Source organism: Triticum aestivum, chromosome 3B (genome assembly GCF_018294505.1).
Source record: "Triticum aestivum cultivar Chinese Spring chromosome 3B, IWGSC CS RefSeq v2.1, whole genome shotgun sequence".
Taxonomy (NCBI): domain Eukaryota; kingdom Viridiplantae; phylum Streptophyta; class Magnoliopsida; order Poales; family Poaceae; genus Triticum; species Triticum aestivum.
The window spans coordinates 541,632,655-541,658,358 of record NC_057801.1 but is presented as its reverse complement, the minus strand read 5'-3'; positions in this window follow the sequence as shown (position 1 = coordinate 541,658,358).

Below are 25,704 nucleotides of genomic sequence, written 5' to 3'. Positions count from 1 at the left end.
TTTCATTTGCTTAACCCATGGGGAGTAATGACTTCACATCAAATAAGTAGAGGTTGTAAATGTATTGACGGTTAGCAAGCATTGTATTAGTCATTTGAACAATTCATGAAATAATATTGAAGGAAGAGAGATTTCACATATAAATTTATTATCATAGACATCTTTTATAATTGTGAGCACTCATTAAGTATGACATGCTAAAGAGTTTATGTTGGACAAGGAAGACAACATAATGGGTTATATTTTCTCGCATCTCAGTTAAAGTATATTGTCATGGATCATTCAAACATGTTGAGCTTGCCTTTCCCCCTCATGCTAGCCAAAAATTCCTAGCACCAAGTAGAGATACTACTTGTGCTTCCAAATATCCTTAAACCCAGTTTTGCCATGAGAGTCCACCATACCTACCTATGGATTGAGTAAGATCCTTCAAGTAAGTTGTCATCGGTGCAAGCAATAAAAATTGCTCTCTAAATATGCATGACTTATTAGTGCGGAGAAAATAAGCTTTGTACGAACTTGTTATGGAAGCAATAAAAGCGACGGACTGCATAATAAAGGTCCATATACAAGGGGCAATATAAAGTGACGTTCTTTCGCATTAAGATTTTGTGTATCCAACCCTAAAAGCGCATGACAACCTCTGCTTCCCTCTGCGAAGGGCCTATCTTTTACTTTATGCCTTTTACTTTATGCAAGAGTCAAGGTGATCTTCACCTTTCCCTTTTCATTTTATCCTTTGGCAAGCACTTTGTGTTAGGGTGATCCTGATATATATATCCAATTGGATGTACGTTAGCATGAACTATTATTGTTGACATCACCCAAAGGTGAATACGTTTGGAGGCAACATTATAAGCCCCAATCTTTCTCTGTGTCTGATTAAAACTTCATAACCACAACTATTGCGTGAGTGTTAGCAATTGTAGAAGACTATATGATAGTTGAGTATGTGAAGTTTGCTAAATCAAAGCTCTGACATAGACTCTTCCTGAAAGTAAGATGAATTGCAATTGTTTTGATGACTAAGAATGAAATTTGCTAGCTTTCAAGAAAGTTTATGGTCTATGCTTTGACATGTGAATTGCTTGTTACTTTATCGTGAGAAGTTTTATGAGATGAACTACTGTTATGACATATTATCATGCTATAAAGGTGATTGAAATTATCATTGATCAAACTTTTGCACCTCTAGCATTCACACTTCATAAATTCTTTCTTTATCATTTACCTACTCGAGGACGAGTAGGAATTAAGCTTGGGGATGCTGATACGTCTCCAACGTATCTATAATTTATGAAGCATTCATGCTATTTTATTATCTATTTTGAATGATTATGGGCTTTATTATACACTTTTATATTACTTTTGGGACTAACCTATTAACCTGAGGCCCATCCCATATTGCTGTTTTATTGCCTGTTTCAGTATTTCGAAGAAAAGGAATATCAAACGGAGTCCAAATGGAATGAAACCTTCAGCATCGTGATTTTTTTGGAAGAATATCATCCTGTAGGCTTGGAGATCAAGTCAGAAGACCCTCGAGGAGCCCAGGAGATAGGGGGTGCGCTCCCCCTACAGGGCGCGGCCCCCTGTCTCGTGGACCCCTCGAGCACCCCCCGACCGACTTCTTTCGCCTATATAACTCTACGTACCCTAAAACCATCAGAAATCAAGATAGATCGGGAGTTCCGCCATCGCAAGCCTCCGTAGCCACCAAAAACCTCCCGGGAGTCCGTTTCGGCGCCCTGCCGAAGGAGGATCCCATCACCGGTGGCCATCTTCATCATCCTGGCGCAATCCATGATGAGGAGGGAGTAGTTCACCCTCGAGGCTGAGGGTATGTACCAGTAGCTATGTGTTTGATCTCTCTCTCTCTCTCGTGTTCCCTCTATGGCACGATCTTGATGTATCCTGAGCTTTGCTATTGTAGTTGGATCTTATGATGTTTCTCCCCCTCTACTCTCTTGTGATGAATTGAGTTTCCCTCTTGAAGTTATCTTATTGGATTGAGTCTTTTATGAGAACACTTGATGTATGTCTTGCCGTGCTTATCTATGGTGACAATGGGATGTCATGTGCCTCTTGATGTATGTTTTGGTGACCAACTTGCGGGTTCCGCCCATGAACCTATGCATAGGGGTTGGCACACGTTCTTGACACTCCGGTAGAAACTTTGGGGCACTCTTTGAAGTACTTTGTGTTGGTTGGATGAATCTGAGATTGTGTGATGCATATCGTATAATCATGCCCACGGATACTTGAGGTGACAATGGGGTATCTAGGTGACATTAGGGTTTTGGTTGATTTGTGTCTTAAGGTGTTATTCTAGTACGAACTCTTGAATAGATTGATCCGAAAGAATGACTTTGAGGTGGTTTCGTACCCTACCATAATCTCTACGTTTGTTCTCCGCTATTAGTGGTTTTGGAGTGACTCTTTGTTGCATGTTGAGGGCTTGTTATATGATCTATCTATGTTATTATTGTTGAGAGAACTTGCACTAGTGAAAGCATGAACCCTAGGCCTTGTTTCCTACCATTGCAATACCGTTTACGCTCACTTTTATCGCTTGTTACCTTGCTGTTTTTATAATTTCAGATTACAAAAACCTTTATCTACCATCCATATTGCACTTGTATCACCATCTCTTCGCCGAACTAGTGCACCTATACAATCTACGATTGTATTGGGTGTGTTGGGGACACAAGAGACTCTTTGTTATTTGGTTGCAGGGTTGTTTGAGAGAGACCATCTTCATCCTACGCCTCCTACGGATTGATAAACCTTAGGTCATCACTTGAGGGAAATTTGCTACTGTCCTACAAACCTGTGCACTTGGAGGCCCAACAACATCTACAAGAAGAAGGTTGTGTAGTAGACATCAACGACGAGGTGTCGATTGAACACCACGTTTGAGCTGCACCACAAGTACAACATACGCTCCATCCCGATCCGCAAGGACGACGAGGTGTCGATTGAACACCACGTCTGAGCTGCGCCACAAGTACAATGTACACTTTACTCGACAAAAGGCGAAGAGATCAAGTTCGCTCGGAATCGAAAGAAAGTCAGAAACGGTTCAAAACCAAAACAAAAGTCATGGTATTCGAAGAAATTCAAGTTCAGATAAATCCCGCAAAAGTTTGGGACCGCAGCAGGCAGAAGTACTCACGCATCAAGCCTGAAAGAGTTTAACGATTACATAATCACTCGGCATTCTGAGGCAAATAAAGGTGGGGCATAATGTTTTGATCACTCGTCAGGAGAAGGACTTGCTGGATCACAGAAACTATCAAGGTCAATGCTGCCTGTGATGCGAGTTGCGGCGTCAAGGAAAGTGTCCATGAAGGACTAGAAAGTGTTCCTTTTGGTGTTCACAACCTTGAGTTCCGTCAGCTTGTCTTCTCTGACGTCCTTGCAGTGCACTCGGACCAATGACATGCCAACGTTAGCGCCACAGTGAGCAGATGATTTCTTCCATTCTTGCACTCGGTCAGGTATTTGATTCAGTCGAGCCATCAGAGACTCATGGTCTTGTGAGAGTTCCGCCTGAGGCCAGAGTTCAGCAACCAACGTGATAAAGGGGTTGTCAATCCCTTCACGGCCACTTGCGAAAGTGAGATCTATAGAGATAATAAGATAAGATAAATATTTTTGGTATTTTTATGATATAGATTGGAAAGTAAAGATTGCAAAATAAAGTAGATTTGAAACTTATATGATGGAAGATAGACCCAGGGGCCATAGGTTTCACTAGTGGCTTCTCTCAAGATAGCATAAGTATTACGGTGGGTGAACAAATTACTGTCGAGCAATTGATAGAAAAGTGCATAGTTATGAGATTATCTAGGCATGATCATGTATATAGGCATCACGTCCGTGACAAGTAGACCAACTCCTACATGCATCTACTACTATTACTCCACACATCGACCGCTATCCAGCATGCATCGAGAGTATTAAGTTCATAAGAACAGAGTAACGCATTAGGCAAGATGACATGATGTAGAGGGATAAACTCAAGCAATATGATATAAACCCCATCTTTTTATCCTCGATGGTAACTATACAATATGTGCCTTGCTGCCCCTGCTGTCACTAGGAAAGGACACCGCAAGATTGAACCCAAAGCTAAGCACTTCTCCCATTGCAAGAAAGATCAATCTAGTAGGCCAAACCAAACTGATAATTCGAAGAGACTTGCAAAGATAACAAATCATACATAAAAGAATCCAGAGGAGATTCAAATATTTCTCATAGATAAACTTGATCATAAACCCACAATTCATCGGATCTCGACAAACACACCGCAAAAATAGTTACATCGAATAGATCTCCAAGAAGATCAAGGAGAACTTTGTATTGAGATTCAAAGAGAGAGAAGAAGCCATCTAGCTAGTAACTATGGACCCAAAGGTCTGTGGTAAACTACTCACAACTCATAGGAGAGGCCTTGGAGATGATGTAGAGGCCCTCCATGATCGATTCCCCCTTCGGCGGAGCGCCGACAAAGGCTCCAAGCTGGGATCTCGTGGATACAGAAGGTTGCGGCGGTGGAAATAGGTTTTCGTGGTGCTCCTGGATGTTCTCGGGGTACGTGGATATATATAGGAGGAAGAAGTAGGACGGTGGAGCCTTGAGGGGCCCACGAGGGTGGGGGGCGCGCCCACCCCCCTAGGGTGCGCCAGGCACCCTCGTGGCCGCCTCGGTTGCTTCTTGACGTCCACTCCAAGTCTCCTGGATTGCGTTTGTTCCAAAAAGATCGCTCCCGAAGGTTTCATTCCATTTGGACTCCGTTTGATATTCCTTTTCTTTGAAACACCGAAATAGGCAAAAAAAACAGCAATTCAGGCTGGGCCTCCGGTTAGTAGGTTAGTCCCAAAAATGATATAAAAGTGTAAAGTAAAGCCCATACACATCCAAAACGGGTAATATAATAGCATGGAGCAATCAAAAATTATAGGTACGTTGGAGACGTATCAAGCATCCCCAAGCTTAATTCCTGCTTGTCCTCAAGTAGGTAAATGATAAAAACAGAATTTTTGATGTGGAATGCTACCTAGCATAATTCTCAATGTAATTTTCTTTATTGTGGCATGAATGTTCAGATCCAAATGATTCAAAATAAAAGTTCATATTGACATAAAAGTAATAATACTTCAAGCATACTAATAAAGCAATCATGTCTTCTCAAAATAGCATGGCTAAAGAAAGTTTATCCCTACAAAATCATATAGTTAGGCTATGTTTCATTTTTGTCACACAAAATACTCCCATCATGCACAACCCCGGTTTCAGCCAAGCAATTGGTTCATACTTTTTAACGCGCTTCAGCTTTTTTGCTTTCATGCAATACATGAGCGCGAGCCATGGATATAGCACTATGGGTGGAATAGAATATGATAATGGAGGTTGTGTGGAGAAAAAAAGGAGAAAGTCTCACATTGACGAGGCTAATCAACGGGCAATGAAGATGCCCATCAATTGATGTCAACATGAGGAGTAGGGATTGACATGCAACGGATGCACTAGAGCTACAAATGTATGAAAGCTCAACAAAAGAAACTAAGTGGGTGTGCATCCAACTTGCTTGCTCACGAAGACCTAGGGCACTTTGAGGAAGCCCATCGTTGGAATATACAAGCCAAGTTCTATAATGAAAAATTCCCACTAGTATATGAAAGTGACAACATAGGAGACTCTCTATCAAGAAGAACATGGTGCTACTTTGAAGCACAAGTGTGGAAGAAGATAGTAACATTGTCCCCCTTTTTTTGGGCTCCAAAGATGGGATCTCATGGGTACAGAAGGTTGCGGTGGTGGAAATAGGGTTTCATGGTGCTCCTGGATGTTTTCAGGGTACTTGAGTATATATAGGCGAAGGAGGTTGGTCAGGGGAGCCACGAGGGTGGGGGGCGTGCCTTGCACCCTCGTGTCCGCCTCGGCTGCTTCTTGACGTCCACTCCAAGTCTCCTGGATTGCGTTTGTTCCAAAAAGATCGCTCCCAAAGGTTTCAGTCCGTTTGGACTCCGTTTGACATTCCTTTTCTGCGAAACACTAAAATAGGCAAAAAACAGCAATTTGGGTTGGGCCTCCGGTTAGTAGGTTAGTCCCAAAAATGATGTAAAAGTGTAAAGTAAAGCCCATAAACATCCAAAACGGGTAATATAATAGCATGGAACAATAAAAAATTATAGATATGTTGGAGACGTATCAAGCATCCCCAAGCTTAATTCCTGCTCGTCCTCGAGTAGGTAAATGATAAAAACAGAATTTTTGATGTGGAATGCTACCTAGCATATTTCTCGATTAATTTTATTTATTGTGGCATGAATGTTCAGTCCCAAATGATTCAAGATAAAAGTTCATATTGATATATAAGTAATAATACTTTAAGCATACTGACAAAGCAATCATGTCTTCTCAAAATAACATGGCCAAAGAAAGTTTATCCCTACAAAATCATATAGTTAGGCTATGCTTCATTTTTGTCACACAAAATACTCCCATCATGCACAACCCCGGTTTCAGCCAAGCAATTGGTTCATACTTTTTAACGCGCTTTAGCTTTTTCACTCTCACACAATACATGACCGTAAGCCACGGATATAGCACTATGGGTGGAATAGAATATGATGATGGAGGTTGTGTGGAGAAGACAAAAAAGGAGAAAGTCTCATATTGACGAGGCTAATCAATGGGCTATGGAGATGCCCATCAATTGATGTCAACATGAGGAGTAGGGATTGCCATGCAACAGATGCACTAGAGTTATAAATGTATGAAATCTCAACAAAAGAAACTAAGTGGGTGTGCATCCAACTTGCTTGCTCACGAAGACCTAGGGCATTTTGAGGAAGCCCATCACTGGAATATACAAGCCAAGTTCTATAATGAAAAATTCCCACTAGTATTGAAAGTGACAACATAGGAGACTCTCTATATGAAGAACATGGTGCTACTTTGAAGCACAAGTGTGGAAAAAGATAGTAATATTGTCCCCCTTTTTTATTTTTATTTTTTTGGGCCTTTTTTTATTTGGCCTTTCTTTTTTTTTCTTTTTTTAGTTGGCCTTTTTTATTTGGCCTTTCTCTTTTTTATTATTTTTTATATAGGGGACAATGCTCTAATAATGATGATCATCACACTTCTATTTATTTACAACTCATGAATTACAACTCGATACTAGAACAAAATATGACTCTATATGAATGCCTCCGGCGGTGTACCGGGATATGCAGTGAATCAAGAGCGACATGTATGCAAATTATGAAGGTGGCTTTGCCACAAATACAATGTCGACTACATGACCATGCAAAAGCAATATGACAATGATGAAACGTGTCATGATGAACGGAACGGTGGAAAGTTGCATGGCAATATATCTCGGAATGGCTATGGAAATGCCATAATAGGTAGGTATGGTGGCCGTTTGGAGGAAGATATAAGGAGGTTTATGTGTGATAGAGCGTATCGTATCACGGGGTTTTGGATGCACCGGCGAAGTTTGCACCAACTCTCAAGGTGAGAAAGGGCAATGCACGGTACCGAAGAGGCTAGCAATGATGGAAGGGTAAGAGTGCGTATAATCCATGGACTCACATTAGTCATAAAGAACTCATATACTTATTGCAAAAGTTTATTAGCCCTCGAAGCAAAGTACTACTACACATGCTCCTAGGGGAAGGGTTGGTAGGAGTTAACCATTGCGCGATCCCGACCTCCACTCATAAGGAAGACAATAAAAAGAGCACCCTATGCAACAAATTTGTTACACAACTTTTACCATATGTGCATGCTATGGGACTTGCCAACTTCAACACAAGTATTTCTTAAATTCACAATTACCCAACTAGCATGACTCTAAATCACCACCTCTATATCTCAAAACAATTATCAAGCATCAAATTGATCATAGCATCCAATTCACTTTCTATGATAGTTTTTATTATACCCAACTTGGATGCCCATCATTCTAGGACCAATTTTATAACCATAGCAAATACCATACTATTCTAAAAGACTCTCAAAATAATATAAGTGAAGCATGAGAGATCAATAATTTCTACAAAATTAAGCCACCGCCATGCTCTAAAAAGATATAAGTGAAGCACTAGAGCAAAAATTATCTAGCTCAAAAGATATAAATGAAGCACATAGAGTATTCTAATAAATTCCGAATCATGTTGTGTCTCTCCCAAAAGGTGTGTACAGCAAGGATGATTGTGGTAAACTTAAAATCAAAGAGTCATATCATACAAGATGCTCCAAGAAAAACACATATTATGTGGCGAATAAAAATATAGCTCCAAGTAAAGTTACCGATAGACGAAGACGAAAGAGGGGATGCCTTCCGGGGCATCCCCAAGCTTAGGCTTTTGGTTGTCCTTGAATTATCTTGGGGTGCCTTGGTCATCCCCAATATTAGGCTCTTGCCACTCCTTATTCCATGGTCCATCAAATCTTTACCCAAAACTTGAAAACTTCACAACACAAAACTCAACAGGAAATCTCATAAGCTCCGTTAGTGCAAGAAAGAAAAACCACCACTTAAGGTACTGTAATGAACTCATTATTTATTTATATTGGTGTTAAACCCACTGTATTCCAACTTCTTATGGTTCATAGCCCCCCCCCCCCCGATACTAGCCATAGATTCATCAAAATAAGCAAACAACACACAAAAAACAGAATCTGTCAAAAACAGAACAGTCTGTAGCAATATATAACTTTCGAATACTTATGGAACTATAAAAATCCTACGAAATAGGAAGTCCTGGGAAATTTGTCTATTGATTTAGTGCAAAAAGAATCAACTAAAAATCACGTTTCTGTGATTTATTAAAATTATTCTCGTGAACGCAAAAGTTTCTGTTTTTCAGCAGAATCGAATTAACTATCACCGTAGGTTATCCTATAGGTTCTACTTGGCACAAACAATAATTAAAACATAAAACCACATCTAAACACAGGCTAGATGATTTATTTATTATTAAACAGAAGCAAAAATCAAGGAACAAAAATAAAATTGGGTTGCCTCCCAACAAGCGCTATCGTTTAACGCCCCTAGCTAGGCATAAAAGCGAGAATAGATATAAGTATTGCCATGTTTGGTATTCGGAAAGAAAAGAGAAAAATTATTATCTATAGCATTTATCCTTATATTTTGGGAAAGCACATGGCCATTAATGGAGGAAGAAAGATTAAGCATGTTACAGAAATTTGCATCTAAGCTAGCCTTCATCTCTTTGATAACTTCGTTTTGATAAAGGCATGAGAGAGTGGTAGATTCAACCTTATCATTCATGGGGTGCCCAAATATAGTTTTCATTTTTTCATAGGTATCTATAGCATCCCCCTCAAGAAAACCTTCTTCAAAAATAGAATCTAAAACTTGCTTAAATGAAGAGGGTAGGCCAACATAAAAGCTTTTTAGGTATATCTCAATTTGATATTGTGGCACATAGCTAGCTCCAATCCTTAATAACCTATCCCACGCATCTTTTAAAGATTCATCAAGTAAATAACGAAAAATTCCGGAGTCCTCTTCATCAAAATTATTCAAATTCTCATTGGTAACCCCGGTAGGTCTTTCCATAGCATCATTATTTATGAGCTTAGAGAGGACAGAGGGACTATCCAAAGTACTAAAACTCTGGAAAGAACCCTTAGTTCTTTTCGATTCGGACATGGCAAAGGGAAGGCAAACGATAAAGAGAGTGCGAATAAAACGGAAAGGGTGAAGTGGGGGAGAGGAAAACAAGAGGCAAATGGCAAATAATGTAATGTGAGGGAGATGAGTTTGTGATGGGTACTTGCTATGTCTTGACTTGAGCGAAGACCTCCCCGGCAACGGCGCCAGAAATCCTTCTTGCTACCTCTTGAGCAGTGCATTGGTTTTCCCTTGAAGAGGAAAGGGTGATGCAGCAAAGTAGTGTAAGTATTTCCCTCAGTTTTTGAGAACCAAGGTATCAATCTAGTAGGAGGCTCCTCAGAAGTCCCTCATACCTACACAAACAAACAAGAACCTCGCAACGAACGCGATAAAGGGGTTGTCAATCCCTTCACGGCCACTTGCAAAAGTGAGATCTGATAGAGATAATAAGATAAGATAAATATTTTTGGTATTTTTATGATATAGATTGGAAAGTAAAGATTGCAAAATAAAGTAGATTGGAAACTTATATGATGGAAGATAGACCCGTGGGCCATATGTTTCACTAGTGGCTTCTCTCAAGATAGCATAAGTATTACGGTGGGTGAACAAATTACAGTCGAGCAATTGATAGAAAAGTGCATAGTTATGAGATTATCTAGGCATGATCATGTATATAGGCATCATGTCTGCGACAAATAGACCGACTCTTGCCTGCATCTACTACTATTACTCCACACATCGACCGCTATCCAGCATGCATCTAGAGTATTAAGTTCATAGGAACAGAGTAACGCATTAGGCAAGATGACATGATGTAGAGGGATAAACTCAAGCAATATGATATAAACCCCATCTTTTTATCCTCGATGGCAACAATACAATACGTGCCTTGCTGCCCCTGCTGTCACTAGGAAAGGACACCACAGGATTAAACCCGAAGCTAAGCACTTCTCCCATTGCAAGAAAGATCAATCTAGTAGGCCAAACCAAACTGATAATTCGAAGAGACTTGCAAAGATAACAAATCATACATAAAAGAATTCAGAGGAGATTCAAATATTTCTCATAGATAAACTTGATCATAAACCCACAATTCATCGGATCTTGACAAACACACCGCAAAAAGAGTTACATCGATTAGATCTCCAAGACGATCGAGGAGAACTTTGTATTGAGATTCAAAGAGAGAGAAGAAGCCATCTAGCTAGTAACTATGGAACCGAAGGTTTGTGGTAAACTACTCACAACTCATCGGAGAGGCCTTGGAGATGATGTAGAGGCCCTCCTTGATCGATTCCCCCTCCGGCGGAGCGCCAGCGAAGGCTCCAAGATGGGATCTCGCGGATACAGAAGGTTGCGGCGGTGGAACTAGGTTTTCGTGGTGCTCCTCGATGTTCTCGGGGTACGTGGATATATATAGGAGGAATAAGTAGGTTGGTGGAGCCTCGAGGGGCCCACGAGGGTGAGGGGTGCACCCACCCCCCTAGGGTGCACCTGGCACCCTCGTGGCCGCCTTGGTTGCTTGTTGACATCCACTCCAGGTGTCCTGGATTGCGTTTGTTCCAAAAAGATCGCTCCCGAAGGTTTCATTCTGTTTGGACTCCGTTTGATATTCCTTTTCTTGGAAACACTGAAATAGGCAAAAAACAGCAATTCGGGTTGGGCCTCCGGTTAGTAGGCTAGTCTCAAAAATGATATAAAAGTGTAAAGTAAAGCCCATAAACATCCAAAACGGGTAATATAATATCATGGAGCAATAAAAAATTATAGATACGTTGGAGACGTGTCAGTGATTGGATGTGAAACACAGACCCATGATAGATGCACATAAAAGGTTCCAAAGCACTCATCTAAGAGCACCATATGGGCAACGAAGCAACAACGGCAACTATCATTGTTCAAGAGACTAGTCAGGAATCAACTAACCTTGACGTTGGTCTGCAGAGCAGTGCTGACATTATAAGCTACCTGAATGGCCTCATGCACCACCTTCATCTGCTCCATCACGAGATTAACCTGGAGAAGGGCCTCCCTGGCAGCACTCGATGAGTCATCTGGTGTCTGGTACACAACAATAGCGACGAGGGCAATGCAGTCGGAGCAGCCACAGGGTCAGATGCATGAAGTTGTACTGGAGCCACGGAGTTCTGAGTAGTCGACCCCGATGGACGGTCAGTCGACAACGGATTGGTGAAAGTAACATTGGTCTGAGCCGGATCTCCTGATCGCTCGACCATTATCTCAAGCACCAGTGTCGACTGAGGGACCTGACCCTCGGGCGCTTTCCCGCTTGATGCCTTGCCCCTCCTCCTCCTTTCCCTCAGAGGCACTTCTTCTTCTTCTTCATCATCCGGAAGCACGACAACGTCTCGTGGAGCTGCAACAAGAAAACTCAGAAATTCAATTGGCTAACAATTCAACCGACAGACTAAATTCAAGCTGAGTGGAACTTACTAGCTTTGGAGGTGGCCGCATCATTGGCTTCCTCGTCACCTGGGGCCTTGTCAACGTCCATATCAGTCGCGGCGGAGGCTGGGCTGGAAAAGTTTACGATCCATTCGATCAGAACAAAAGTATCAGTCGGTGGAAGAAAACACAGAAAGAAAGAACACTCACCCAGAGGCAACAGGAACATCCATCTTGATCTTGGGCAAAGTCTTCCGAGCCTTTGAGGGGACGACCTTGGGCTGCTTGGCGACCTTCTCCGTCGGCTTTGGAGTCGACGTCCGAGTGCGCTTTAGTGCTTGGGTTCTTGGAGCCACGGTCGTGCCACGCCCGCCTGCTGGATCATGATGTTGCTTGGATCGACGTTCCGTATGAGGTGGTGAGTCGACTATCTCATCATCATCCGATTCCTTGCTCTCCTCCTCGTCCTCAACTTCTGGAGATTGCCAATCGCCACTATCCTCCGCGCTGTCCTCTCCCTCCTGGTCTTGCTCCAGATCTTGTTCGCAATTGGGCATCGAGTACATCTCAGTATAAACCTACAAGACAAAAAGCCAAGTAAAATATCAGTCGGATTCAAAGACTATCGAAAAACGTATGAAAATACAGTCGGTGGCGGAGACCGAACCTTATCTGGTTGCTTGCTGTCGCTGAAGGGGTCGACTCTCCTGGCGCCCCTGGGGTTGTCCTTGTTCCCTGTGATACCCTTCAGCCACTGGGCCACTGTCTGGGCCGATACTTCCTCTGGGTGAACCCGAGCGGTGTCATTGGCTCCATAGTATATCCACATCGAGTGATCACGAGCCTGGAGCGGTTGGATGCGTCGACTGCGAAACACTTCCAACAAATCCATACTAGTGGCACCCTGATTAATCAATTGGACCACTCTTTCGACCAACATGTTTGTTTCCACTCTCTCCACGGTGGTCACTTTCACCGAGGAAGGAGTCTGGGCACGATCTAAAGTAAAAGGGGGAAGTCCAGTCGACTGGCCTAGGGTCGCAATGTCCTGGCAGTAGAACCAGGTCGACTGCCAGCCCCTGACCGACTCAGGAAGTGTCATGGAAGGGAAAGAACTCCTTTTCCTCTTTTGGATGCCCAAACCCCCACACATTTGGATAACGTGTGTTTCCTCGTCGCTCGTATTTGCTTTCTTTACCGACTGAGAGCGGATTGTGAAGATGTGCTTGAAAAGACCCCAGTGCGATCGACAACCCAGGAAATTTTTGCACATGGACACAGACACAGCAAGGTATGTGATGGTGTTGGGAGAGAAGTGATGGAGTTGGGCTCTGAAAAAGTTCAAGAACCCCCGCAAAAGGGTGCGGGGGAAGGGAGAAACCGCGGTCAACATGGGTGGCGAGAAAAACACACTCACCTGGTCACGGCTGTGGTTCTGTCTCCCCCACCGGCAACCGCGCAGCCCCGTCTGTGATCAATCCGGACTCAGCCAGCTCTTCCAAGTCTTCCGGCCGGAGCGAGCATCGGATCCAATCGCCCTAGATCAAACCCGGCAGCAGCGCCGACCGCGACGACGACCCCCGAGCTGTCTTCTTGCCTTTCGCTGCCCCCATCACCTTGTTCGCACGTTCCAGCGCCGCCGTCTTCTCCTTCACCATGGTGGCGGAGCGGTGGCGTCGAGAGCGGAGGAGCCGGATGTGGTGGAGAGGCAAAGGAGAAAGAAGGAGAATGGACGCGTACAGTGCAGGCGCCTCGGCCCCGTCGCCTTTTAAGGACCCACTTCCAAGTAGCTGACGCGTGGCCCCGGGCGATCCTGTCAAATCCCGCAACAGTCGTGTGCTGGGTACGTGGCGAAAAAGGTGGCGTGGAGATTGAGGCGCTCCTATCCATCCGTCCCGCTTACCACGGCACGCTCCGCCTTGCACGCTTCCTCGAAAATTTGAATCGCGTGAAATCCGGGATACGCCGTAACCAATCACGCCAAAGATTTCGCGTCAAAAACAACACTCCACGGATGGCGTTATAAATCCACTCGGCAACTCCTGAATCGATCAAGGCGACTGAAATGAAGCCGAAGTTTCAACATGGGCCTCCCGTCCAACATGAGTACTTGTGAAGCACAAGGGTCGAAGCAAGATCAACTTCAACCTTCTTTTCACTCAGACCTCAATCCATTCGGGGGCTAATGATGATGATGATATGGACCTGGGGTAGGGTCATAGGCCTGACCTATACGTCCTACCCAAGGTCACTACCCTAGAAGCAAATAAGCTCAAAAGACAACAAGGAGTGCTCAATAAAGGCGTCGAGTGCAATCCACTCGACCAATCAATCACTCGGGTACCCCTCCTTCTTGATGTCACATGATACGTCTCCAACGTATCTATAATTTATGAAGCATTCATGCTATTTGATTATCTGTTTTGAATGATCACGGGCTTTATTATACACTTTTATATTACTTTTGGGACTAACCTATTAACCGGAGGCCCAACCCATATTGTTGTTTTATTGCCTGTTTCCGTATTTCGAAGAAAATGAATATCAAACGGAGTCCAAACGGAGTAAAACCTTCGGGAGCGTGATTTTTGGAAAGGATATGATCCGGGAGACTTGGAGTTCAAGCTAGGGAAGGTTCGAGGAAGCCAGGAGATAGGAGGGCGCGCCCACCCCCCTGGGCATGCCCCCTATCTCCTGGGCCCCTCGAGGCTCCCCCGACCGACTTCTTTTGCCTATATAAGTCCACGTACCCTAAAAACATCAAAGAGGAAGATAGATCGGGAGTTCCGTCGCCGTAAGCCTCTCTAGCCACCAAAAACCTCTCGGGAGCCTGTTCCGGCACCCTGCCGGAGGGGGAACCCATCACCGGTGGCCATCTTCATCATCCCGGCGCTATCCATGACGAGGAGGGAGTAGTTCACCCTCGGGGTTGAGGGTATGTACCAGTAGCTATGTGTTTGATCTCTCTCTCTCTCTCTCGTGTTCTCTCTATGGCACGATCTTGATGTATCGCAAGTTTTGCTATTATAGTTGGATCTTATGATGTTTCTCCCCCTCTACTCTCTTGTGATGAATTGAGTTTTCCTCTTGAAGTTTTCTTATCGTATTGAGTCTTATATGATTTGAGAACACTTGATGTATGTGTTGCCGGGTTTATCTGTGGTGACAATGGGATATCACGTGCCACTTGATGTATGTTTTGGTGATCAACTTGTGGGTTCCGCCCATGAACCTATGCATAGGGGTTGGCACACGTTTTCGTCTTGACTCTCCGGTAGAAACTTTGGGGCACTCTTTGAAATACTTTGTGTTGGTTGGATAGATGAATCTGAGATTGTGTGACGCATATCGTGCCCACAGATACTTGAGGTGACAATGGAGTATCTAGGTGACATTAGGGTTTTGGCTGATTTGTGTCTTAAGGTGTTATTCTAGTACGAACTCTTGAATATATTGATCCGAAAGAATAACTTTGAGGTGGTTTCGTACCCTACCATAATCTCTTCATTTTTTCTCCGCTATTAGTGGCTTTGGAGTGACTCTTTGTTGCATGTTGAGGGATTGTTATACAATCTATCTATGTTATTATTGTTGAGAGAACTTGCACTAGTGAAAGTATGAACCTTAGGCCTTGTTTCCTACCATTGCAATACCGTTTACGCTCACTTTTATCATTAGTTACCTTGCTGTTTTTATATTTTCAGATTACAAAAACCTATATCTACCATCCATATTGCACTTGTATCACCATCTCTTCGCCGAACTAGTGCACCTATACAATTTATCATTGTATTGGGTGTGTTGGGGACACAAGAGACTCTTTGTTATTTGGTTGGAGGGTTGTTTGAGAGAGACCATCTTCATCCTACGCCTCCCACGGATTGATAAACCTTAGGTCATCCACCTGAGGGAAATTTGCTACTGTCCTACAAACCTGTGCACTTGCAGGCCCAACAACGTCTACAAGAAGAAGGTTGTGTAGTAGACTTCATGCTCTTTTCTGGCGTCGTTGTCGGGGAGGTGAGTGCTTGAAGGTATATCTTTAGATCTTGCAATCAAATATTTTTTTCTTGTTTTATCACTAGTTTAGTTTACAAAAGAAAACTACAAAAAAATGGAATTGATTTTGTCTCATACGCTTCACCTTTTTAATATCTTTCGTGAGTATGATGAAAAGGAAATTGTGCTCAAGTGCTAGAAGAAGAAATCTATAGAATGTTTGACACTAAATCTTTGAATGATGAGCATGATTGCAATGTTGTTAATATGAACTCCTTGAATATACACAGTACTAATGATGATTGCACTAGTTATGATGAAAATGTCTCCTATAAGCATGTCGATTTTTGTGGAGAGCATTGGGTTTGCATAGATACACCAAATAGGGAAGATAAATATTGCAAGAGGCATAAGCATGTAGAAACTAAATTGTTACAAGAAAGGCTAGATAAGAGTGCTGAAAAATTATATTTCCTTGGCCGTACTTGTGAACTTTGCAATGAAAGTGGTCACTTACATCTCCGATGCAAGTTGTTTCATGATCGAATGGTGTCCAAATATTGTGATGATTTGATTTCCCTTGCACATTATAATGAACTTAGTTTGCCTTTAGGTTATGAAGAAATGAATCGTTTAATTAAGCACCTTCCAGAATTTGCCCGTTATAAACTTCTTGATTTTGATCTAGAGACGATTTATATGTTTTGTGCGGAGAATTGCATTGAAAATCCTTATATTGCCAATTACCTAAAGAAAATAAAGCAAATAGAAGATGATGAGAATACTAATGAAAGGGAAGAGACTTCCCAATATCCTCCTATTATTTCTTATGATGAATCAGGTAACGAGGAGGAGCTTTCATTCAACCAATCTCGTCAATAAGGAGCTCAAAGAGGAAGGTTGAACCCACACATAATGTGAAGAAGAAAAAGAAAAGAAGGAGCAACAAAGGTAGAAAGGTATCCCTCCCAAATGATGTTGCTCCTACTACTCATTGTGATGATGATAATTGCTATACTATTGGTGCTATCCATATTTTTAATGATGAGAGTGATTATGCTTATGATATGAAAGGGCCCAAGCTTGGGGAATCTATGTTTGATGAGGATGAAATATTTGAATATTTTCTGAAATTAATGTTTGTCCCAAGCTTGGAGATGCTACGTTTAATGAAGATAATATTTTTAGCATCCCAAGGTTTGATATGCAAAGTTGTTATGATGATAGCATGCCTCTTACCTATGATGATTATATTGATGAAAGTGGGTTTGGAAGAGTGTCAACTTTAGGAAGTAGTTATCCCACTATTTTGGAGGATGTTTAATCTTATTGTGATGAATATGAAAGTTGATTTGGAAGAGTGTCAACTTTATTTAGTGATGATTCCGCTATCTTGGAAGAGGTTTCAATCGATTATGATGAGAACAAAGTTGCTACTTATGATGATTATTGTGATGAAATTTATGCTATAAAAAGTAGTGATGATTATATTTATAAAACTTGTCATGATTATGATTACCCTTTTTCTGAACACTACTCTTTTAATGTGGAAACAATTTTTAGTGTTCAAGTCTCTTATGATACTCCCACTATTCAGAATGAGAAGAATTTTGCTTATGTGGAGAGTAGTAAAATTTCTATGCTTGTAGATCGTGAAAAGAATGCTTTAGGTGCTGGTTATATTGTTGAATTCATTCATGATGCTACTGAAAATTATTATGAGAGAGGAACATATGCTTGTAGGAATTGCAATAATATCAAGTTCCCTCTCTATGTGTTGAAAATTTTGAAGCTATGCTTGTTTTACCTTCCTATGCTAGTTGATTATTGTTCCCATAAGTTGTTTACTCACAAAATCCCTATGCATAGGAAGAGGGTTAGACTTAAATGTGCTAGTCTTATGCTTCATGATGCTCCTGTTATGTTTCAATTCTTATCTTTTATGTGAGCATCATTGTTATCATCATGCCTAGCTAGAAAGACATTAAAGAAAAGCGCTTGTTGGGAGACAACCCAATATTTACCCTTACTATTTTTGTGTTTCCACATGATTATGCTACTGTAGTAATCATGTTTTATAGCTTTTGTTTCAATAAAGTGCCAAGTAAGACCTTTAGGATAGCTTTCGGTGATAGTTGTGTTGATCCTGCTGAAATCAGAAAGTTTTGCACCCAGTAAATTAGTTTTGTTAATTCACAGGAACGTGCACTTGATCTGATTATTTTTGCGCTGGATTCGTACACGAATTTCTTAGTACTTCCTAATTTGGTAGGATTTTTGGAGTTCCATAAGTATACGTTTGATACAGATTACTACTGACTATTCTGTTTTTGACAGATTCTGTTTTCTATGTGTTGTTTGCTTATTTTGATGAATCTATGAGTAGTATCGGAGGGTATGAACCATAGAGAAGTTAGAATACAGTATATATTACACCAATATGAATTTAGAATGAGTTCATTACAGTACCTAAGTGGTGGTTTTATTTTCTTATACTAACGGAGCTTACGAGTTTTCTGTTGAGTTTTGTGTTGTGGAGTTTTCAAGTTTTGGATAAAGGTTCGATGGACTATGGAATAATGAGTGGCAAGAGCCTAAGCTTGGGAATGCCCAAGGCACCCCAAGGTAATATTCAAGTACAACCAAGAGCCTAAGCTTGGGGATGCCCCGGATGGCATCCCCTCTTTCGTCTTCGTTCATCGGTATCTTTACTTGGAGCTATATTTTTATTCACCACATGATATTTGTTTTACTTGGAGTGTCATTTTATTTTGTTAGTATTTGCTTGCTGTTATTTAGAATAATGTTTTGCATCTATATTTTCAATAAAAATGTCAAGGATAGCCTTTACCATGCTTATTTTGCTAGTATGCATGTTGCTGTTTGAAAACAGAAAGTTTACCGCTGTTGCAAAAATTCCCTAGAAAATTCAGAGAATGGTATAACGTTGAAACTTTTTGCATATTGAGGTCTGATAAATCTTCTACAGCGTAGTATTTTTCTCATAATTTTTGGAGTTAGGGAAGTATGATGAATCTTGCATTCTTTACAGACTGTACTGTTTTGACAGATTGCTGTTATGTTTGCATTGTTTGCATATGTTTGCTTGTTTAATGATTCTATTTGAGGATAGGAGTATTAAATATGCAGAGACATTTAGTACGCAATGTTGAATAATAATTTTAGTGATTTGTTACAGTAGAAAATGATAAGCTTTTGCATTGGTTTATACTAACCTATCTCACGAGATCTTGTTGAGTTTGGTGTAGATGAAGCTTTTGAGAAATAGAGAAACCATGATATGAGAGGAATTAAGGAGACGCAAAAGTTCAAGCTTGGGGATGCCCAAGGCACCCCAAGATAATATTTCAAGAAGTCTCAAGCATCTAAGCTTGGGGATGCCCCGGTAGGCATCCCACCTTTCTTCTTCAACCACTATCGGTTAGTATCGGTTGAGCCTAAGTTTTTGCTTCTTCACATGAGTTGTGCTATCCTTGCAATGTCATTTTATTTTGTTTTGCTTGCTGTTTGAATACAATACCAAGATCTGAAATTCTTAAATGAGAGAGAGTCTTCACATAGTTACATAATTATTCAGCTACTCATTGATCTTCACTTATATCTTTTTGGAGTAGTTTGTCATTTACTCGTGTGCTTCACTTATATCCTATGAGTAAATGGTTGAATGAGTTGAATGTCATAAATCTGAAATTATATATGTTTCATTTTCTTATCCCATGGGGAGTAATGACTTCACATCTAAGAAGTAGAGGTTGTAAATTTATTGAAGGTTACCAAGCATTGTATTGGTCATTTGAACAATTCATGAAAGAATATTGAAGGAAGAGAGATTTCACATATAAATATACTATCCTAGACATCTTTTATGATTGTGAGCACTCATTAAGTATGACATGCTAAAGCATTGATGTTGGACAAGGAAGACAACGTAATGGGTTATGTTTTCTCACATCTCAGTTAAAGTATATTGTCATGGATCATTCAAACATGTTGAGCTTGCCTTTCCCCTCATGCTAGCCAAAATTCCTTGCACCAAGTAGAGATACTACTTGTGCTTCCAAATATCCTTAAACCCAGTTTTGCCATCAGAGTCCACCATACCTACCTATGGATTAAGTAAGATCCTTCAAGTAAGTTGTCATCGATGCAAGCAATAAAAATTGCTCTCTAAATATGTATGATCTATTAGTGTGAAGAAAATAAGCTTTGTACGATCTTGTTATGGAAGAAATAAAAGCGACGGACTGCATAATAAATGTCCATATGCAAGTGGCAATATAAAGTGACGTTCTTTTGCACTAAGATTTTGTGCATCCAACCATAAAAGCGCATGACAACCTCTGCTTCCCTCTGCGAAGGGTCTATCTTTTACTTTATATCTTTTACTTTATGCAAGAGTCAAGGTGATCTTCACCTTTCCCTTTTTCATTTTATTCTTTGGCAAGCACCTCGTGTTGGAAAGACCTATTCTGCACACCACTTCCGCACTACACGCTGAACGCCAGTGCACTGCATCTTCTTGACGACGAGCACTGCAATAGAGACTAGTGAACTTCTCGTTGGAAAAAACTGTACGCGTTATTTTTTCGGTACTGTTTTCGCTCTAATTTTTTAACCGTTTATCGGAATGAGGCGTGTAATATACCATTGAAAAGCTATGGATTAGGCGCAACTTCGATATGTTGAACACTTTTCGAGATTACACACGGTTTGAGAGCAGTTTTGAAAATGGTGCGACGGATGACGAGTGGCAGCGAGCGTTTTTTCGCATTTTTTTCTAAACGCTTGTCGGAATGAAGCAAATGATACGCCATTGTATAGATATCGTCGATGCGCATCTTTTTCATATATGAATGTTTCTCTAATTCCTTACGGTTTAAGAGCAGTTTCAAATTTACTAAATCGTGGAACTCTGTTTTTCAAATTTTTTGGAATTTTCGGTACTGTTTTTGCTCCAGTTTTTGAACCGTTTGTCGAAACGAGGCATGTGATACGCCGTTGGAAAGCTACGAATGTGTCGCAACTTTCATATGTATAAATGGTTTTCAGATTCCTTACAGTTTTATGTTAATTTTGAAAATTGTGCGGCAGACGACGAGTGGCAGCGGCCGTTTTTTGTGAAATTTTTGCAAACCGATTGTCGAAATGATTCAAATGATATGCCGTTGGAAAGATATCGACGAGGCACAACTTTTTTTATGTAGAACAATCTATCTAATTCCTTACGGTTTAAGAGCAGTTTTGAATTTACCGAAATGCGGACACTTTGTTTTTCGCGACACCCAAATCAACGTGGGTACTTCATCCGACTGAAAACCGCACTGCATCGGATGAAAACCGTACTGCATCAGACGGGTAGAGAAACGCATGGTTTCTTTTGTTCAAACGTAATTTTTTTAAGGCCGAGAAAGTAGAGTGCACTTCACATCTGGTGTAAGTGAACCACAACACTATCAAGAAGTGAACCGCATTACTTTTTTTCGTTTCCGTAACAATCTTTTTGCAATTACGGGATAAACAACATCACATGACTGACCGCACTACTTCAGAATAAAAACTGCACTGCATCGGATGGGCAAGCGAGCTGCATAATTTCTTTTGCCAAACGTTATTATTTTCATACAAGTTTTTGTTGTCTTTTTTTCATTATTTTCTATGAACGAGAGTGTACCGCAGAGACGAGGGCAAGTGAACCTCAACATATATCCAAGTGAACAACACTACTATCTTGTTGTTTCGCTAAATTTTTCGCACTTTCATGTTGGGAACAAGTGAACATCATCACTCTAAAAAATGAACCACATCTGAGGACCAAGCGCACTGCTTGTTTTTTGAAGAGGACCAAGCACACTGCATGTGTTTTGACGGAATCAACTGAGTTTTGAAACACACAAAGCACATCATGCACTTCACACACGAGCCGTGCAAACCGCAAGCAGTGCCCAAACCGACTGCATCTATTTTTTTACAAAAATAAATACATTTGACTGAAGTGGACCGCAGTACTCCTCGAAGTGGTCTGCATCAACCTTTTTTTCATGAAAAATGAACCTCTCCAACACAAAATGAACTGCAGCACAATCCACTCTCCATGCATTTTTTCACATACACACACAAATAGAATCTTTCTGCACAACTAGCGAACTGCAGCACATGCGTGCTGCCCTGCACATGTCATAAACAAACCGAAATAAGTGAGCTTCATTTTCTCTAACACTTCATTTTCTTACAGTACACAACAAAGTCTCTCTGTTGCAGAAATGAGCCGCCGAGGAGTGCACTGAATCCACACGAGAACTGCACAATCTGAAAAATCTGCAAAACAAAAGTGAAAACGAAGCTTTTTCAGAAGTGCGGACAGATTTTCCGGGGAATTGCACTTCCACACCACACGAACCGCCGGTGTCATGGCTGCTTTCAGCCAAGCACTGTACTGCATGGCGCTGCGGGGGGGGGGGGCTGCACGGCGCCGGGGGTGCAGGAGATCCGGCGACCTACGAACGAAGGTAAGCTAAGCTAGGAGCATGTGGCCCCCTGTCCTCACTCCACAATCGAATCCCATCGTCTCCGGCCAGTGGAGGAGATGGAAGCGGTGGATGCCGGATCCGGCGTGCTGGGAACGGGCGAGCACCATGGATGGCGCTGGTGGGAGGGGGTGGACCCGGGGGGGCTGGATCCGGCGATGTGGCGTCGTGGATGGCTGGCGCGGCATAGATCCAGCGGCGAGGTGTTGCGGGGAGCCGCTGCGGCCTTGGTATGATGGCCGCGCCCCGGGCGGGTGGCGGTTGGATCCGGCGGCGAGGTGTTGCGGGGAGCTGTTGCGGCCTTGGTCTGATGGCTGCGCCCTGGGACGGTGGCGGCTGGATCCTGCGGCGAGGTGTTGCGGGGAGCCGCTGCGGCCTTGGTCTGATGGCCGCGCCTCGGGTCGGTGGCGGCTGGATCCGGTGGGATCCCTCGGGCGGTGGCCGGATCACGCGCAGGACAGGGGCGGGGCCGTTGTGTGGCTTGGCGAGGTGTCAGCAGGGGTAGGTGCGAGGCGAAGGCCGGTCGGTGGAGGAGTGGAGTGGATCTAGGGAGGCAGGGCCATGGCGCGGCCGAGGAGGAGCTAGGAGGAGGAGCGCTCAGGTGGTGGGGGCGGCACCCACGAGGCCACGAAGAAGAAGGTCTGGATCTATGCTTTGCCCGTCGTGGCCTGGATCCGGCTCCGGCTCGTAGTGGCCGAGGGGGGCGGGTGGTGGCTGAGGCGGGGTGGCGCGTGGTTCTGGTCAGGGCGGGTGGCGCGTGGTTATGGCCGTTGGCGGGCGGCGCAGGGTGGTGGCTGGCGGCGGGCGACGGGGGGTGGTTGGTGGCCGGGGCGGGCGGCGCTGCCTGGTGGTTGGATCGGGAGGTGGGGGAAGCCCAGTTTGACCATGGGGAGTGGTGCGGGGGTGGGTTGAGATGGTGGTGGTGGGTGGGGGTGGTTTTCTTTTTCATTGTCTGCGCGGTTCGCTTCGCGTTTTGTTGCAGTGCTGAACTGTTAGCAGAATAAGAAGTTTTGGTGTGCAGAATAAGGTCTTAAAGGGTGTTATTAGAATAGACCCACCCTATATATATATATATATATATATATATATATATATCCAATTGGATGTAAGTTAGCATGAACTATTATTCTTGATATCACCCAAAGGTGAATACGTTGGGAGGCAACACTATAAGCCCCTATCTTTCTTAGTGTCCGATTAAAACTCCATAACCATTAGTATTGCGTGAGTGTTAGCAATCATGGAAGACTATATGATAGTTGAGTATGTGGAGTTTGCTAAATCAAAGCTCTCACATAGACCCTTCCTGAAAATAAGATGAATTGTAATTGTTTGATGACTAAGAATGAAGTTTGCTAGTTTTCAAGAAAGTTTATGGTCTATGCTTTAACATGTGAATAGCTTGTTACTTGATCTTGAGAAGTTTTATGAGATGAACTACTATTATGACATATAATCATCCTAGAAAAGGTGATTGAAATTATCATTGATCAAACTTGTGCACCTGCTAGCATTCACACTTCATAAATTCTTTCTTTTATCATTTACTTACTCGAGGACGAGTAGGAATTAAGCTTGGGGATGCTGATATGTCTCCAACGTATCTATAATTTATGAAGCATTCATGCTATTTTATTATCAGTTTTGAATGATTACGAGCTTTATTATACACTTTTATATTACTTTTGGGACTAACCTATTAACTGGAGGCCCAGCCCATATTGTTGTTTTATTGCCTGTTTCAGTATTTCGAAGAAAAGGAATATCAAACGGAGTCCAAACGGAATGAAACCTTCGGGAGCATGATTTTTGGAAAGGATATGATCCGGGAGACTTGGAGTTCAAGCCAGGGAAGGTTCAAGGAAGCCAGGAGATAGGAGGGCGCGCCCACCCCCCTGGGCACGCCCCCTATCTCCTGGGCCCCTCGAGGCTCCCCCGACCGACTTCTTTCGCTTATATAAGTCCACGTACCCTAAAAACATAGAAGAAGAAGATAGATCGGGAGTTCCGCCGCGCAAGCCTCTGTAGCCACCAAAAACCTCTCGGGAGCCTGTTCCGGCACCCTGCCGGAGGGGGAACCCATCACCGGTGGCCATCTTCATCATCCCGACGCTATCCAGGACAAGGAGGGAGTAGTTCAGCCTCAGGGCTGAGGGTATGTACCAGTAGCTATGTGTTTGATCTCTCTCTCTCTCTATCTCTCGTGTTCTCTCTATGGCATAATCTTGATGTATCGTGAGCTTTGCTATTATAGTTGGATCTTATGATCTTTCTCCCCCTCTACTATCTTGTGATGAATTGAGTTTTCCTCTTGAAGTTATCTTATCGGATTGAGTCTTTAATGATTTGAGAACACTTGATGTATGTCTTGCCGTGTTTATCCGTGGTGACAGTGGGATATCACGTGCCACTTGATGTATGTTTTGGTGATCAACTTGCGGGTTCCACCCATGAACCTATGCATAGGGGTTGGCACACGTTTTCATCTTGACTGAACTTTGGGGCACTCTTTGAAGTACTTTGTGTTGGTTGGATAGATGAATCTGAGATTGTGTGACGCATATCGTATAATCATGCCCACGGATACTTGAGGTGACAATGGAGTATCTAGGTGACATTAGGGTTTTGGTTGATTTGTGTCTTAAGGTGTTATTCTAGTACGAACTCTTGAATAGATTGATCCGAAAGAATAACTTTGAGGTGGTTTCGTACCCTACCATAATCTCTTCATTTGTTCTTCGCTATTAGTGGCTTTGGAGTGACTCTTTGTTGCATGTTGAGGGATTGTTATATGATCTATCTATGTTATTATTGTTGAGATAACTTGCACTAGCAAAAGTATGAACCTTAGGCCTTGTTTCCTACCATTGCAATACCGTTTACGCTCACTTTTATCATTAGTTACCTTGCTGTTTTTATATTTTCAGATTACAAAAACCTATATCTACCATCCATATTGCACTTGTATCACCATCTCTTCGCCGAACTAGTGCACCTATACAATCTACGATTGTATTGGGTGTGTTGGGGACACAAGAGACTCTTTGTTATTTGGTTGTAGGTTTGCTTGAGAGAGACCATCTTCATCCTACG